Below are 8328 nucleotides of genomic sequence, written 5' to 3'. Positions count from 1 at the left end.
TCAAACTGGTACATGAGCTAGCTAAATCAAGCTCCCATGATCACAAATCTATAAAAAAATACAAGAATAAGTGTTGGATATCTTACCTAATAACGAAGGGTTTGAAATTTTGTTCAAACTATTTCTATGGTCAATGGTAGTAAATGGGAAAAAGATGGTATATTTCCAATAACTTTTCCTATTTATACTTTCATTGAATGCTAATTAACCTTGTTTAACTAATTAAACTATGATTTACTTAATATAATTAACCTTTTAGTCCAACATAGTAGAGCTTCCATTATCATCCACTATCACATATTTAAAAATGGTTTACTTACCATTTTGGACCTTTGGTTAATTGCTATATAACTCCTCAAGCCTTTACTTAATTAAAACTCTAAAGTGATTAAACTTTTACAATTTAGTCCTTAAGCCTTAATTAACTATTAATTTGACTAAACTATTGGGCCCATCTTTATTATATTTTTATATTAGCTCAATAAATATTCATATTTAACATTTACGAACTTGGTTTAGAGAAATGGAATTTTGAAACTGTATTTTTCAATACCATTGAATTTCAAGTCATTACAAGTAGCTTGTTGACCTCTTCTCTGGTGACCAACACCTTTTCATTGGAGAACTTTCACTTTTTTTTTGCTTCACTTGTCGAGCATTGGTGTCTAGCCCCAAGGAATGCTAAATACTTGACAAGTGGATCCCAGACATGTCCACTACAAACTATACAAAAACATCCCATCATTCTATAAGTAGGGAATTCAATGATTTCTTTTTGGGCTATAAAAGAGTGGAAGCTATCTAGGTGACTATTTTCCAGGTCCTCTTCATAAAAATAGATGGATTTTGTGTTTCTAATGCTTCTACCCTGGAGAGCTTAGTGTCTAGCCTTGCCTCTAAACTTTTCAAACTCAATGTTATCTTTCTGATCACATGACCCCTATTGGAGACTGAGAATGAAGGGCACTACAACAAGTCGAAGGAAGAGAAAGAGAAGGCTAGCTTTTTCTTGTCAGTTGTAGGGAGACATATGACACTCTCGGGTCATCTTCTGATCAAACCTTATGTATCCCTTTCCAGGTGGAGTAGGGAACTTCACCACCATACAAAACATAGCCACCACTAGTTTCATCACTCGCATGATTGACCTTCCAAAAATAACATTCGAGGTACTTGGATGAACTACAAGTAAAAATTCTACCATCTTGGTGGTAATGTGGTCACCATTACCCAAGACGACTAGTAGGACAATGGAGCCCTTAATTTCAATAGGTTGATTGGAAAAACCATACAAAGGGCTGGTCAACTTTAGTTGCAAATCCTTCAAGCCCATTTGATGGAAGGCCTTAGTAGTGAGGATCTCCACTATACTACTCATGTCAACTAAGATTCTTTTCACTTAGAATAAGGAGATTCTTTTCACTTAAAATAAGGAGATGATAGCTAAAACCATGAGAGGATCATCCCCTTCAACATCAATGGCATCTCTTTCATTAACTTCTAAAAATTGAACCTACCATGGAGAGTTCCTGAGTTTCTTTACCAGAGCGACTATGAACATCATGTTTCGGAGGTGGGTTTTTGCTTAGAAAGATAGGCTACCCACTCTATATGTTTTCCTCCAACGAGCACATCAATCACCCCTCTCATAAGTTATTTTCCTCTATCATCCAAGCAAGGGCAAGATGGTCTTATATCTCTATAATGGGATCTATTCAACTATTGAGGCTCTTGGGCCAATTATTGCTTCAAGTGGCTCTTCTGGATTGCTAATTTGAAGGCATTCTTTAGATGTACACGATGTTTTATGCGATGTATGGGAGCATTTTGGTAACATAAGTGGTGGTAAAGTTAAAAGATTCCCTAGTATTCTACTGGTCAAAGATTTGGGTTAGGGAGCAAAAAGCTCATGATAAATATGAAATTAGTTGTATGGTGGTCGAAATCTTTGACCTTGGCTTGGTCTATTTTCTCTAATGGGTCTTGAAAAACTAGAGGATTAAACAATATTAACCTTTAATGGTCTCCTTGATTTGGAGGGTTATACTATCCATATCCCCTTTTGCCTACCCTAGAATGGGCTCTTAGTTGATGTTCTTGAAACAATTGTGGAGGGGAGCGACACAGGGTGTTAGCTAGTTGGGTAATAGAGGCAATAATCTTGGTGCAGATTGCTCTACCTCGTCACTCTCTAAAAACATGTGCACCATTTCATACAAGGTAGACAGCTTGATTGGCCACTCAATGATAATGATGTACCTCATATGCTGGTGAGTAGTCTTAACAATAACAGCTTGAACGAATTCATCTGTAACATTAAAGCAATAGACATAATCATAGAGGGATTCGTTTGTTTCCTGATGGATGGCCATTGGGTAGACATTGCAATACCTTATTGGCTAGCAATCGATTTATGAACAACCTGGCTAGCTACTTGAAGAAATGGATGGACCTTTTCAGAAGAGGGAGATACCATTCCCAGCTGATTTAAGAAAGAGTCATGGAGAAGGCCCAACACTTGATTGCTTTATATGTATCTAAGATATTCATGTGGTTATTGTAATGCTCCAAATGGTCTTCCAAGTCCTCTGCACCATTATACGTGAACTTGGGGAACTTGAAAAAGGATGTGATGCTAAAATTCAACACTTCAAGGGTGATAGGTTTGCTAAAAAATCTCCAATAAGTTTAGTTTTTTTGGCTCCCTTCATTTCTTGCATCATTTCCATCTTGAAAGCCATCGATTACTCTTCTAAAGAAGCATTGTCACCTTAGGTGTTCTGGGAGTCGGTTGGTCGATCATTGTTAGTGGGTGGGTCATTGGGATTATAGTGTTTGTAATCTATATAGACTATGAACTTAGCCTCATCATCTGAGCGTATTAGATCGTCCCTCCTAGGGGATTCATGGGTTGTTCGCAGCTCAACTATTAGCTACTCATTTCACGCATTCCATTGATCAAGAAGGTGTTGGCTCTATCATTGCTCCTTAAAGCGACAATCCTACCGAGAGAGCTACTCTTCCAAATGTTGCATTTTCTCTTGCATATTTGAAACATGTGGCTAGGATGTAGAAGGTTGTTGTTGAGAAGCCTAGTTGAATAGAATAACGGTGACAGATGGCTAAACTAGTGGAGTAGCAATGCAAGCAATGGCTTGTTGCAAATAATAATCTATCTGCTCTATAAGATTCTAAGGACACGTGCTAGAAGATGGATGAACTTCAATGGTTGCTAGCAGAATAATGGCTACAATAGGGATAGACATAGTAGGTGGGGTGGAAGCAAGTGGGTTAAAGGCCAGTAAGATGTCAAGAGCTACCATGAGCTATATAAGAGATGGAAAAAGGTGAGAAGATTGACTAGAGAGGTGGGATTGATGGCTATATGGATAAAGTATTCTAGTAATGTTTAGGCCAAAGGAAGTTCTAAGGTTAGTTGGGTTGGTAGAGTTGGCTTGAGTAGAATAATTGGTTGGGTTGGTGGAGTTGGCCAGGTTGGCTAGGTTGAGAGGAGCATTAGTCTGAGGTAAAGAAGCCATGGTATGAGTCCACACCCACCACACTAATTTTTTATGTTGGGTATCAACAAGGGAGAAGACACAAAAGAGGATGTAGTGGTGCCGAGGAAGGTCAATTCACCCTATAAGGTAAAGAGCTAAATGAGTTAAGTGAAGGAGGATGCTAAGGGTGCAAAGGAGAAGGCTGAAGACAACATGGAGGCTAGAATGCTTGAGGATCAATCCCTTTTTCATTGTGTCGAGGGATATATATAGGAGAGGTTTTGTGTTTAGTAGTGCTGACGTGGTCAACTAGCTATTAAACCATCATTATGTGGTACATAGGAATGATGTTTGTGATAGGACACATTTTTTCATTCCTTTTGAGCTATGGTATAAAGTTGGTAGCACAACTCAAAATGAATTGGTGGACATACATTCTCAATAGAAGAGTCTGTCCTAGGGAACTAATGGACAAGACTCTTTCAAAAGGAATGGATGGTTAGCTCATAGAGATTGTCAATCAGGGCCCTTTCGAGAACATAAGAGGATGGTTGGAATCAGGCCTTGTTGACTAGGCCACTTCCAAGGAACACGAAAGGTTGGTTGGAATCAAGCCTTCTGAGACACTAATCTTATGATGACTAGCTAGTCAGTGATGAGCAGAAGGATGTCTATAGGTACTTATCAGATGGCTTTCTATGTTGCCACATCTCCTAGGCTAGAGGAAGTATAATAACTTTAAGGTATCTTCTTTTTTTCAAAACTATTGTCATTGTTTCTGTAACACTAATTCTAGCAGTAGCAGAAACGAGAAAACAACAATTGTTACTCCATAGCGAGTGAAAAACAAAGTTCCTTGCAAACCAAATTGTTTAGCCACATTTAATCCTAGGGAATACTAGAGTCATAAACTAGGACTTCAACTCTTTTTTTTTCTAAGTATAATATTTCTTGGAAATTTTTCAAAAATGTGATGGAAAAACTAAGCACAAATATCAGTCATACCTAGAAATTCATCTTGTGACAGCCCAAAATTGACCCTAGTCGGAAAGTGGTTTCGGGACCACAAAACCGAGTCATAAAAAAATAATTAATTGTTATATTCTATGCTTATTGTGTGTGTACATGCACATGTGGAAGTTTCATTCTCTAATTTTACCAATTGTATGAGAAATTATTAAATAGGGATCAATGTGAGACATGGTGAAATATGATAGGCTAATTTTAAATGGCTTATTAGTGCATGTTAACACAAAGGTGGACTTGCATGTCAAATTGCCCAATTTATTAATGGTGGCCGGCCAAGATAGGATATTGATGGGCAATATATATGTTTAATTAGATTTTTGTAATAAGGAATGGGTCATTGGAGATAAAATAATGTTAGTAAAGAAAGAAAAAGAAAAGAAAAAAAAAGAATGCTCATCCTTTCCCCATTGCCGTGAATTGAGCAAAGAAAACCAAAAAAAAAAAAAAAGTTGAAATTTGAAGAGGAGAAACTAAGGTATTTCGGCCATGGCTATCCTAGTCTAAGGTATGCATGGTGATTTTTCTTTTTAATTGACTATGAGACTAAATGGATAAGTACATAGCTTAGTTGACCTATGGTTTAATTTCATGAGTCCATAGCTCAATATCCATTCGGCAAGTGCTAAATTAGTGTCATTTTGATAAGTTTCTTTGGGATGTTAATTACTTGTTAAGTAGCTTAATTGATGCTTGGATGAGTAGGATTCATGGTCGAAGAGTGTATATACATTTTAGAAAGAAAAAATGTTGTTGTTAGTTGAGTTGCATTTGATATTCATTCGGTCAAATGGGAGAAGAATAAGATGAATTTAAATGTTGTGGTTTATTATTTAGTTGGTTAAATGATGTGGTCATTGCGAATGCAATGGTGTTAAAGGAAATAGGGTCAAATGTTGGTTTGATGAACTAATTGCTAGTGGGCAATGTGTTGTATTGAGAATGTTTGAGTAAATTCAAAGATGTTTATATGATGAATTCGGTTGTAGATGTACATGCCTAAATAAAATGCTCACTAATGATTTTGAAATTAAGCTTTATTATGTTGTGAAAGGAGTGGCCGAAAGAGCTATAGACTATTGCGGATGTATGATGGGTTAGTAGAGTCTCTAAATTGATATGTGGTAAATGTAAGTGTTAAACGAAATGGAAATGGTGTTATATTGGAACATGCACATTCGGCCACATGATTGAATGCATAGATGGGTGATTTCGTGTATTCGGCCATAAGTGAGCATATTGGTGGCTTAATCTTGACTTAGAAAAATCGGCTAAAGGAAAATATGGGCTAATATGTGGAATTTGATTCATGATTGCATACATATATGACTCTAATGCCTAATATATAAGGGCTAAGTACCTTGAATTTCCCCTTTGATATTCAAAATGATTGAATCAATTTATTTGTTAATATTAAGCTCAAGAGCAAAGGGAAACTAGATCCGATAAAGGAAAGGAAAAAGTAATTGAATAGCCGTTGAAGACATTCGACAACATCCAAGGTAAGTCATTAAGCGCATATATTTGATATTGCTTAAATGATTGGAAAATCTATGCAATTGTGTTTAATGGAATGCTATATATATATGTATAAATGAAATTGTATATGTATGGAATGAGGATAATTGTTGAATGTAAAAGAAATAGTGGAATGTGTAGAAAGTTTGCTTTCGGCACTATGTGTCTTGGGCAATCTGGTGTATGGTGTCGAGATTGGCACTAAGTGTGCGTCTTTGGAAATATATGGCACTAAGTGTGCGTCTTGGAAATATTTGGCACTAAGTGTGCAAGCTGGAAAAAAATACGGCCTTTGGGTGTGCGAGCTCAGAGGGTATGGCCTTGTGTGTGCGAGCTTAAATTACGTGGCACTAAGTGTGCGAAATCGAGTAGTAAGCCTTGTGTGTGCGAACTCTATATAAATGGAGGCTGTGTCTCCATTGAATTGAGTATGGACAATGGATCGGGTAAGTACCTCGAGCTCAATGACGAATAGAGAATACGTTCATGCTTGGGGTTGAATTTGGTAAGCCTTAAATCTATGTGATGATTGAAATTGTATGGTTGTCTTTGGAAATTGAGTTAATGTGTAAAATGCTTGATTATCTTGTTGTGTAGAATATGAAATGTGGATGTATGAATTGGTATGAGATTGGATTTGAAAGGTCCGAGGTATTATGGTATAGATTCGATATGGACGAGTACCTAGCCTCATTTGTTGTACATGTAGTAGTAACTTTATCGATTGGATTGATGAATGCTTATGACTTCTTGAGTTGTAAACTCACTCGGTGTTTTCTTGTCACCCATTTTAGGTCTCTTGGACTCGTATTGTTGCGTGCTCGGGAACCGTCGTTGAAGTCATCACACGGCTGAAATCTTGTGGTATTGTTTTTGTTGTTGAAGAACATTTGGCATGTATAGGCTATTATATTTTGTCGAATTGTGGGTTGTAAACTTTAAGCCATGTGAAAATGGCCTATGTGGTCGTCGAGTGGGATGCTAGAACCTATAGCCACGAGTCTTAGAAACTCAAATTTTGTTAAGGTGGCCATAAATTGTGTCATGTATGATGGATGATTAAGGCCAAGGAAAAATTCATGAAATTGGCATAGTCTCTGCGATGGCTATTGCGGACAGCAGCAGTGAGATGAGATTGAAAAATCACTAAAAATAGTAGAAGTAGAATTAAATAGTGAGTAAATTATGGAACTGATCCTTGATGAATCTATTTTTATATGGACGAAACGAAACGACCATATGAGCGATATCTTGGGAAATATTAAAGTTCTTGTGAGACAGGGCGAACGATTTCGGGTCCCCGTCGCAACTTTGAAAATTACCATAAATTATCCGAAAGAATTAGGAGTCATGCCTTATATGTACAGATTCCATTTACCATTAGAGTATTAGATGATCTGTCATGCACACCGACGAATGTCTTAAGTGTGCTATATCCTTGTTTGAGACTCACTTACTATTGGTGGAGGACTTTAATTTCCATAGTCCCAAATGAGCGAGTTACTTGGGATTTCTTCCAATCCAATTTGAAAGAAATACATTAGTCAACAGTTCATCGATCGAAGCGTAAGGAATTCTTGGAACTCAAGCAAGGCGGATGATCAGATGTCGAATACGAACATGAGTTCGTAAGACTTAGTCGGTATGCTCGGAGTGTGTGGTGATGAGGTTGCGATGTGCAAAAGATTTGAAGAAGGATTGAATGAAGAGTTAAAGTTACTAGTGGGAATTTTGGAGATAAAGGAGTTCGTGACGCTAGTCGAACGAGCTGCAAGGCGGAAGAACTTGGGAAGGAGAAGAAGAAGGCTGAATTTGAAGCAAGAGATTACCGTAAAAGATCGACGAGTAAAGCTCCGTTCTCGGTTGTAAAGAGGTTCGGGGAGGACACCGAGAAGTCGAGGACAGTGCGGGAATTTCCATTAGAGCCGACCATTGACGGACTCGAGCTACTTGATAGCTAGTGTGGGCAATAATCGTCAAGAGAGACTGAATGCCCCCAATGTGGAAGGCGACACCTAGGTGAATGTTGGGGTAAGTCTCATTAATAGGGCTGTTATGGATGCGGTTGAAGGACCACTTCATTAGAGATTGCACGAGCTAGATGAGAGGAATAAGACGCAAGGTGCAAGACCTAGTGGAACGACGGTGGAGGTAGGCCCAGAGAATCTCTGGAGGTAGGGGTGGTAATCGAGAGGAGCCTCTAATACGGCTGTCCGATCCGAGACCCGTACTCTGCTAGAGCATATGCCATCCGCGCACGAGAGGAGGCATCCTCCTGACGTTA

This window comes from Gossypium arboreum, chromosome 1, assembly GCF_025698485.1.
Source record: "Gossypium arboreum isolate Shixiya-1 chromosome 1, ASM2569848v2, whole genome shotgun sequence".
NCBI classification, from domain to species: domain Eukaryota; kingdom Viridiplantae; phylum Streptophyta; class Magnoliopsida; order Malvales; family Malvaceae; genus Gossypium; species Gossypium arboreum.
The sequence above is the reverse complement of the archived record's forward strand: the minus strand, read 5'-3'. Positions refer to the sequence as shown.